The following is a 10,911-nucleotide window of genomic DNA, read 5'->3' on the forward strand; positions in this document are numbered from 1 at the left end:
ACGCGTCCTCGGGTTGCGGATAGAGGATCCCAGTACCAAGGGTTTCTGCTGAATATGGTTACAAAAATAAATAGGCAGTCGCGGACAATTGTCCAAGGGTGGTCCCGAATGAATTAACCCCCAAGCGGAGGTGTGAAAACCGTGCCAAAAGCTGAATGGCACCTGGGTGAGATGTCTAGAACGGCGACTCTGGGATACCGGGCGACCAATGAAAACACCAAACATAGTTGTAGTAAGTACGGTTCAAAACAACAGAATGTGCAGGGCTCCCGAAAATAGGTCGGCCAACAATGGCGACCACTCTAGAGCTGGGGGAGCCAATGAAAATGGATTCAATGCGACGGATCGGCGGAATCTCGGGACCTTTAGGTGCACGGAGCGACTAAATCACGACTTGCTAGAGTGCTACGATACGAGTGTGGCCCCTGAACGGGGTTACATGACACGGCTGCATGCTCTGTGATGCGAGAATCACCCGGAGCTATCGCACTTTTCGCAGCAACGTCTACGAAACCATGCCGAACTACTCCGAAAAAGGGGCTTTGTAATCGGAACGCGTACTCTACCACAGCTAGAACAAGCCGGCAACAGCGAAACAGAGGCGACACTAAGACCAACCGTGGGCAGGCATCCAATAGAGGAAGAGCGATGCTTTATGACCCGGAGAAACATCAACACAAAGATTCAGTGTGTGATTGACTACATCACATCTGGCAGGAATTTTAAGCCAAGGATCGAAAGTTCGCGCGCCAACTCTGGACCCGTTATCACACACTTCACGAGTCAAAGTTGCTAACCATTAGGCAGTATATTGTTGAGAGAATACCGATACTATCTGGCGCTAAGAGAAGTCTAGAGCGGAGGGAGAGGTGAGTCAGAGAAAATCAACAGTTTCTCTCTAACCCATCTCGACTCTTCCAAGACCCTCCGGTTATTGTCGAACACCCACCCAAACCAGAGGAGGTCGAAGTATTTTGGAGAGAAGTCTACGAAGTGCAGCATAGAATGGACGAAAACCTAGAAAATATAAATAGCTTCAAGGAGCTGTGTGATACCCTCATAACAACTGATCAAGAATGCCCATCCATCACTACCGAGGAGGTAAAAAAAAGTATTAAAAGGGATGAAGAACTATTCCGTACCGGGACCAGATTGTATCAAAACCTTCCGATGGAAGAAGTTTCCTTCAACCTATCAGCATTTGGCCCGTATTTTCACCTCATATTTGAAGTCACTTGTCTGAACACACTGTATAAGATATTCACAGCTATCCTAAATGATAGGATTGTTCGGGCAATCGAACCTGTGTGGCAAGAAATGTATGAACAACGAGGCTCAAAGAAAGGCGTAGCGGTATTTCGGGAGAACCTGGTCATCGATAGATGTGTCTGCAAAGATGCAATATTCTACCAGCGTGACCTATGGATGGCCTGGATTGATTATCGGAAAGCTTTCGATTAGACCTCCCATAGACTTATCATCTGTCTTTTGGAAAGCTTAAAGGTTCATCCGCAAATCGTTAGGTATATAGAGAGATTGATACTACTTTAGAAAACCAGATTTACTATCTTATCTAGAAAGAATCGTGTGACAACTACCAAGGTCACCTTTAAGAGATGTGTATTTCAGGGCGACACAATGAGCCCACTCCTCTTTTGCCTTACATTATTGCTACTATCTCGAGCACTTCGCCATTCCGACGGGTACTCGTGCGGCAAACCTGCAGATCGAAATTACAAGGTCACTCTTGTATTTTACATGGACGATCTTAAGATTTGTGCTAAGAACAAAGAACAACTACATCTAGCTCTAGGGATCGTCGAACGATATACTAAGGAAATTGGAATGGAATTGGGGTTAGACAAATGCGCCAAGGTTTATTTGAAGTGAGGAAAACTTAATGGCATCCCTGTAGATCCTGAGCTCGTTGATAGAAGCGCTATACGACACCTTTACGCTGGAGAGACTTATACACACCTGGGCGTGCCACACAGCCGCATTCAGGATGTGACATCTATAAAGGATACTCTCTGAAGCAGATGCAAACGTCTCATCCGGCAAATTTGGTCTTCAGAACTGTCGGCGAGGAACAAAGTATCTGCAACGAACACGCTTGCCGTCCCGGTAGTACTCTATTCATTTTGAGTAGTTCCATGGACGAAAAACGAGCTTAGATCCCTTGATATCCGGACAAGAAAGGTTATGCACATTAACATAAGCATGCATGTCAAGTCTTCTGTTCCGCGACTGTACATCGCACGCCGTCAAGGTGGTCGCGGAATATTGAGTCTTGATTGTCTTCACAACAGAATTATTCTGGGTGCAGCACATAGAGTCGCAAATGGAAGAGACCCTCTTCTTAAAATGGTCAGGAATCACGAAGAAGTGGGCAAAGGAGCGTTTCTGTACAAAGCAGCGGAGGAGGCTGCTGAAACACTCGGAGTTAACTTCAGTATTAGGGGTCAGAAAAATGTATCAAATCTTATCTATTTCGAGTACTCACTCCTGAAAGCCCGGATTAAGAAAGCACAAGAGAAAAACTTTCGTGAACAGCTCCTCGATAAGAGGATGCACGGTATCTTCCACAGAAATGTCGAGGATCAGTCAATGTCGTGTGAGCTAACGTTTGCTTTCCCTAAATCGCCCGGATTGAAGTCTGGTACGGAGGGTTTCATTTTGGCATGCCAAGACGGTGTCATTTCCACTTTAACATACCGTCGCCACATTTTTAGCCAAGACATTCCCGATAATAGCTACAGGGCGTGCCATGCACACCCCGAGCATTTGTCTCACATGGTACTAAGAGTGCTTTATTACGATCTCTGTTCATCTTACGGCATTAAGCTTAATATCACTCCTCTAAATGCTTCTAAGGAAATCGAGTCAATTGTCGAGAATGGGAAGTGCTGCATATACTGGAACTTTATATTCTCAAAAATTGTTTCTATTCCACACTCGAGGCCAGACATGGTTCCTGAAAAGCATCCCTGCGTGTCAACAATATGCTAGAACACTTGCGGGAAAAATGCAGAAGGCGGTAGTCCTTGGATCACTCCGTGTTCTCAGGGTGCACGAAACTTTTGCCGGATCGTCGTATTGATTCCGTTACAGACTGTAACCACCTATCTCACGGTTGTGAGACGTGGTTGTGGCTGAAATTTTACCGCGATGTCGCTGGGAGCGGGTGTAATTTTTCAGATTAGCACCCGCTCCCGGTGAAATCCTGCGGTTGTCCTTATGACAAATTTTTAATATATAAAAAACATTTCTGTGTCGAAATGTTGTCACAGGCTTATACTGTCCAACATGTCGAAGGCATTTTTTATTAGAGTTGGATTTTTTATTTGATCATTTTTGCACGGGACTCTCCCGGTATATATCATCAGTCACGGACGCATTTTTATAACGCAATCAAGTGATCTGATGAGAGCAGTCTGCCCAGACATATTGGACAAATCCTGGTTTTTACGCCATCATTGACGGACTGGGTTGCAGTCAAGTACACGATGGGGGGACCTACAGCTTAAGGTGGGTTCCGAACCACCAGAACCTCGATAAAGGTACATTGAAAAATTTCCAGAGGTACCGGCTCAGGGATCGAACCCCGGACCGGTGATTGGAGTTTATCCACACTGCGTATTTCTTCGATCGTTATTATCATTAATGAGATTCTCTCATTCATGAAAATAACGGTCGAAGAAATTTCACAGTGTGGGATACGCACGAATTGAACATTGGTTAATCTAAAGGAGCAACGCACTTTTTAAATCAGATGTAGAAAAGAAGCTCTGATTCCAGCACATATTCAACATCAAACAGACAAATGTAATCTACAGAATTTAAATTATAAATTAATTCCTAAATTTGATAGAACTAAGTTAATTTTTCAAAAAAATGTTTAAACTATGAAATAAATAATTTGGTGGGTAACATAAAAGATTTAGGACATGAATCTAATCGTTTATAATACCGTTTTTCAAATATTGTGAGACATTTCAATTTTGACTTTTTTCAACTCACAAAACTTGAGTCTTAGTAAATTAAAATATGAAAAAAGAAAGAAGTCTATATTAAAGTTTGACTTATTATAAAAAGAAATTTGGAATCTAATACGACATATACAGAGTTTCGTTTAAAAAATTGTTTTAAAAAATTTATCAGATATACAAATCCCAAATAAAATTGCTGAAACGTTGGCTTTAGGTAATAAACATGGTATTCCTTTTAATGTTAATAAAATTCCGACAAATAACATCATTGCTAATGTGTAAAATTTTATCAAAAACGTAAAAGATGAAGAAAAGAGAAACATAACTGTAGCTGCAAATCGAAATGATTACTTAACAACGGTTGAAAATCTATTAAAAAATGACATTTTATACAAAAATATAAAAACTAGTCTTGTTCCAACTTTGGAGCAAAAATGTAATCATATTGCAATAAGGTGGGAAAAGAAAAGATTTCTAAAGCGTATGCTTTACCAAAAGTGCACAAAACAGATTTAAAATGGCATTTAATTGTTTCCGCTATAGGTTTCTTTGGATGTATTATAAATGTTTGATAATATTCCAATGGACCTTGCATTAAATTGTATAGAAGAAAAATTAAATTTAAACCATAATTTAACAAAAATCTCCAAAATTGAATTTATTATTGTTACTAGGACAGTAATAAATAACACAGTTTTTTCTCTTAATAATAAAGTTTTTAAACAAGTTTCAGGTTGTCCTATGGGATCCCCATTATCCCCTATTGTATCAAATTTAGGAATGGAAGATTTAAAGAGAAGGACTCTTGATAGTTTAACTTTTTCTCCTATTCTTTCTAAAAGATACGTAGACGATATTTTAGCAATTGTTCCTACTGAGAAAGTATATGAATTCATTAAGACTTTCAACAATATGGAAAATTCAATTTTGTTCACGATTGAAAAAGAGGAGAATAACTCTATTTCTTATCTATATTTATTAATTATTAAAAGTTCAGAAGAAAATTTAAAAGCAAATTGGTATAAAAAAGCATCTTGGTCAGGACGTTATTTGAATTATAATTCTCATAATTTATTTTCTCAAAAAATTGGTCTAATTAAAGGTCTTATTGATAGATGTGTTAAATTAAGTAATATTCAATTCCGCAAAGACAATTTAGATCAACTAAAAATTACTCTTTTACAAAATAATTACCCACTCAAATTAGTAAACAAAATCATTAAAGAAAGAGTCCATGAAATTTACAGTAATTCATCTAAGAATAAAAAATGAACGGAAACTTATAATAAATATGATCGAAAGGTTTCATTCCCTTATATTGAAGGTCTTTCTTAGTAGTGGTTTACAAAAATATAACATTAATGTGCATTTTACAAACTACCACACACTTAATAAGTTTTCGTTGTTTAAAAATAAAGACAAAGATAACCAACCCGGTAATAAGCGTTGAATTCAGAAAAATTAAGAATTTATATTCCTATGAATACGCGATTATTCTCTCGTCTAAAAATCCCCCAACGGGAATAAAAAACGTGCAACTCATATTCCTCTCAATCGACTTAGTAAAATTTAAAGAAAGCATTTATTTAACCTATTTTTCATTATTCAATCTTTTTATAACTTAAAAATTCGAAAAATATTCAAATTTATATTTATTTATATTTTAATAATTTATTGGAATGGAAGCTTCTAATGTGTCCCCTAAGGGTTTACATTTTTCTTACACCTTCTCTATTCCTTTACACACCCTCCACACACTTACTTGATGGTGGAAGGGGGACCTACAGTTTAAGGTGGGTTCCGGACCACCAAGAGCAATAGCCTTAAGTACTTAGAGAAAATATTTTTCTCTAGAGGTACCGGTCCCACGACTCTCCGGAGATGAACAACTCCCTTGCTAGGCTAGTGTTCACCGCATGGGCCACCGAGACTCTTCCAGAGTGCGAGGCGGGAATCGAACCCGCAAGGCGAAGGAGTGGGTCCAAAGCCTACGCTTTAGCCCCCACGACCATCGTCCCGTCTGAAAAGTCCCGGGACGGTTGGATATTTCCTAAGGTAAAAGATTTTTCAAAAAAGTAAAGGTCATTACTGAAGTAAACTTCAACGAGGAATTCAATGGTGACCTTCATTTTGATCTTGAAGTTGACCTTCATGGAGGTTATTTGAAATTAACAAAGTTTTCCAAGAGGTCAGTGCAACTCCTGAAGTAAATTTCAACGAGAAATTTATTGGTGAGCTCTGTATGGATGTTGGTTACAGCATTTTGAATATTGTAAAATCATAAGGAAATTTTTCATTAAAAGTTCCAGGTGTTCTGGTGAGAGTTCTGTTCCTCCCCGAAGAGTTATACAGATACCGTTTTTCGATACCTAAGTCATTACCTAAGGCGATACCGTAAGTCCTATACTGTTTTTCCATACGAATATTACTATCTTTCGCTAAAAGATAATTATGGCGCAAGCTAAACATTCGGAACGCGAGAGGGTATCTGTATTAATGATGAGTGGTTGGGGAGATCAAGTTCGATCTTATGATCAAGTTCGTTTGCTTTTTAATCGCACTTTTCATAATGAAGAAGGGTTAAATCCTGTCTCAAAATCAACAATTGAAAGAACTGTAAGGCGTTTTATGAATCATGGATCTATCAAGGACCTTCAGAGAACTGGTCGGCCAAAATCTGCAGGATCTGAGGAGATGCAGATGGACATAGCCCAAGAATTTGTTGAAAACCCACACCTTAGTTTACGTCGAGCAAGTGATGAGCGTGACGTTGCTCCTGAGACAGTGCAAAATATTTTAAAAGGCATTAATTTCCATCCTTACCAAATTAATCTCGTACAAGAGCTCAATGAAGACGATCCTGATCGTCGGGTTGAATTTTGTGAAATTATGATGGACAGAAGTGATAGAGATCCTCTTTTCTTGTACAATACGATATTTTCAGATGAATTTTCTTTCACTTTAAAAGGTGAAGTTAACAGGAAAAATTGTAGATATTGGTCCGACACAAATCCTGATTGGATGTTGGAGAGTCACACACAATGTCCACAAAAGATTAATGTTTGGGCCGGTATCTCGAATGATACATTGATAGGCCCTTTCTTCATCGATGGTAATCTCAATGCCCGTGCATATGAAGAGCTTCTCAGAAACCAAATTGTACGAAGAATAAGGGAGATTACAGGCGATAATTTTCAAAATATTTGGTTCCAGCAGGACGGAGCAGCAGCTCATTACGGTAAGGAGGTTCGAGCATACTTGGATACTCAGTTCCCTCAAATGTAGATTGGAAGAAGGGGTGAAATCGAGTAGCCTGCTAGATCTCCTGATCTGACGCCTCTCGACTATTTTTTTGGGTTATTTAAAGAGCAAAGTATACGCAACGCAACTGCAAAGCCTAGACGAATTGCAGAATCGGATTCTGCAACAGGCTACTTTGATTGATAGGGAGATGATTAGTAATGCTGTAACTCATTTTTACAATCGCATAGGTTTTTGTCAAGAAGCTCAAGGTTTTCAGTTCGAACATCTTCACTGAAGCGTGAGAGGCAAGGGGACTCACGCGAATCAAGTACCCCAAAGGGAACAGAATTTACTACGTCAACGTCGTTGTTCCTGGGTAATGCTAAACGTAACCTGCTTGGAAAAAACCTTGAAAAAACCTTGAAGATCATCACCAAGATCAATACAGATCTCACCAATGAATTTCTCGTTGAAACTTACTTCAAGAATTGCACTGAGCTCTTGGCAAAAAAATTTGTTAATTTCAAATAAACTCTGACCTTTAACGTTACAATTAACCGGGAGCGGGTGCTAATCTGGAAAATTGCACCCGCTCCCAGCGAAATCGCGGTAAAATTTCAGCCACAACCACGTCTCAGGACCGTGAGATAGGTGGTTACAATCTGTAAAGAAATCAATACGACGATCCAGCAAAAGCCTCGTGCACCCTAAGAACACGGAGCGACCAAAGGACTACCGCCTTCTGCATTTTTCCCACAAGTCTTTTAGCAAATTCTTGACACGCAAGGATGCTTTTTAGGCCATTAGCAAGTGAAAGTTGGGCACTTCCAAGAGCGCCGATGATAAGGACGATTAGTTTAACAGAATATTCCGGGTACAATCGTTGCAATTCCCTTATAAGGTCTCGATACCTCTCTTTCTTTTCATTCTCCTTGATTATGATGTTTTTATCAGCTGGTACCGAAAATTCGATAACGAACATGGTTCGCTTCTCGAAGTCAAGAAGAACCATGTCAGGCCTCGAGTGAGCAACAGAAATAATTGTCGAGAATATAAAGTTCCAGTTCATGCGGCACTTCCCATTCTCGACAATTGACACGATTTCCCTAGGAGCATTTAGAGGAGCGATATTAAGGTTAATGCCGTAAGAGTGACAGAGATGGTAATAAAGCACTCTTAGTGCCGAATTGTGCCTTTGAATGTAGGTCTTTCCCGCGTGAGTTGGACAACTAGATATTATGTGAGCTAAATGCTCGGGGTGTGCATGGCACGCCCTGCAGCTATCATCAGGAATGTCTTGAAAGATACCGTGCATCCTCTTATCGAGGAGCTGTTCACGAAAGTTTTTCTCTTGTGCTTTCTTAATGCGGGATTTCAGGAGTGAGTACTCGAGATATGTATGTATAAGTATGTATAGGTATGTATAAGTCTCTCCAGCGTAAAGGTGTCGTATAGCGCTTTTATCAACGAGCTCAGGATCTTCAGGGATGCCATTAATTTTTCCTCGCTTCAAATAAACCTTGGCGCATCTGTCTAACCCAAATTCTATTCCAATTTCCTTAGTATATCGCTCGACAATCCTTAGAGCTAGATGTAGTTGCTCTTTGTTTTTAGCATAGATCTTAAGATCGTCCATTTAAAATACATGAGTGACCTTGTACTTTCGATCTGCAGATTTGCCGCACAAGTACCCGTCGGAATGGCGAAGTGCTAGAGATAGTGGCAATAATGTAAGGCAAAAGAGGAGTGGGCTCATGGTGTCGCCGTGAAAGACACCTCTCTGAAAGGTGACCTTGTTAGTTGTCACACGATTTTTTCCAGATGAGATAGTAAATCTCAAAATTTGCGGATGAACCTTTAAGATTTCCAAAAGACCGATGATAAGTCTATGGGAGGTCGAATCGAAAGCTTTCCGATAATCAATCCAGGCCATCGATAGGTCACGTTGGTAGAATGTTGCATCTTTACAGACACTTCTATCGATGAGCAGGTTCTCCCGACAGCCGGCTACGCCTTTCTTTGAGCCTCGTTGTTCATACATTTCTTGCCACACAGGTTCAATTGCCCGCACAATCCTATCATTTAGGATAGCTGTGGATATCTTAGAAAGTGTGTTCCGACAAGTTATTGGCCTGTAATTCTTCGGGTCAGCTAAGTTGCCTATTTTCGGCAGGAGTATTGTGCGCCCTTCCATCAACCACTCTGGAATCGGCTCTTCCGACTTCAAATATGAGATGAAAATACGGGCCAAATGCTGATGGGTTGAAGAAAACTTCTTCCACCAGAAGTTTTTGATAAAATCTGTTTCCGGTTCGGAATAGTTCTTCATCCCTCTTAATACTTTTTTCACCTCCTCGGTAGTGATGGGTGGGCATTCTTTATCAGGTGTCTATGCTGCACTTCGTAGACTTCTCTCCAAAATACTTCGACCTCCTCTGGTTTGGGTGGGTGTTCGACAATAACCGGAGGGTCTTGGAAGAGTCGAGATGGGTCAGAGAGAAACTATTGATTTTCTGTGACCCACCTCTCCCTCCGCTTGAGACTTCTCTTAGCGTCAGATAGTATCCGTATCCTCTCAAGAATATGCTGCCTGATGGTCAGCAGCTTTGACTTGCCAAGTGTGTGATAACGGGTCCGCAGTTCGCGCGCGAACTTTCGAACCTTGGCGGTAAAATTCCTACCAGATGTGATGTAGTCAATCACACACTGAATGCGGGACGCGTACTGTCTTGCCCAGCCTATCTTTATGGCAAGTTGATGCATTCGTCTTTTGGTCTTATGATCAACCGTTGGTTTTGTTTTACGGTTCGCATCGGCCAAAGCTCTCGCTGCATTATACACACAATAATTGATGGCCCAGAGGTCAGATTCTCCGGAAAAATGTCCACGAAGCTCGTCATCTATTTCAGCCAGATCTTTAGGCTTGAGAGAAACCTTGGTGTTGATGTTTCTTCGGGTCGTAAATCATCGCTCTTCCTCTATTGAATGCCTGCCCGCGGTTGGTCTTAGTGTCGCCTCTCTTTCTCTATTGCCGGCTTGTTCTAGCTGTGGTAGAGTAGGCGTTCCGCTTACATAGCCCCTTTTTCGGAGTAGTTCAGCATGGTTTCGAAGACGTTGCTCCGAAAAGGGTGATAGCTCCAGGTGTTTCTCGCACCACAGAGCATGAAGCCGTGCCATGTAACCCCGTTCAGGGGCCACACTCGCATCATAGCACTCTAGCAAGTAGTGATTCAGTCGCTCCGTCCACCCAAAGGTCGCGAGATCCTGCCGAACCATCGCATTGAATCCATTTTCATTGGCTCCCCCAGCTCTACATTGGTCGGCATTGTTGGCCGACCCATTGTCGGGAGCCCTGCGCGTTTTGTTGTTTTGAACCGCACTTACTACAACTATGTTTGGTGTTGTCATTGTTGTTCCCACGTGAAGCTAGGGAAAGGGGTTCGTCCATCCTTGTAGAGCCCAGCATGCAAGGATAAGGCTACGTACTCTAAGAGGTCGGCCGGTATCCCAGAGGCATCGTTCTAGACACCTTACACAGGTGCCATTCAGCTTTCGGCACGGTTTTCACACCTCCGCTTGGGGGTTAATTCTTTCGGGACCACCCCTGGACAGTTGTCCGTGACTGTCTATTTATTTTTGTAACCATATTCAACAGAAACCCTTGGTACAGGGACCCTCT

The 10,911-nt window shown here is 41.1% G+C and overlaps 1 protein-coding gene across 6 annotated transcripts in view; it reads left to right on the forward strand.

The window, feature by feature from the left end:
- LOC117169001 (valine--tRNA ligase, mitochondrial-like) overlaps positions 1–10,911 on the forward strand; it is a 76,313-nt gene that overhangs the window by 50,187 nt on the left and 15,215 nt on the right. The window lies entirely within an intron of this gene.

This window comes from Belonocnema kinseyi, chromosome 3, assembly GCF_010883055.1.
Source record: "Belonocnema kinseyi isolate 2016_QV_RU_SX_M_011 chromosome 3, B_treatae_v1, whole genome shotgun sequence".
Lineage (NCBI taxonomy): Eukaryota > Metazoa > Arthropoda > Insecta > Hymenoptera > Cynipidae > Belonocnema > Belonocnema kinseyi.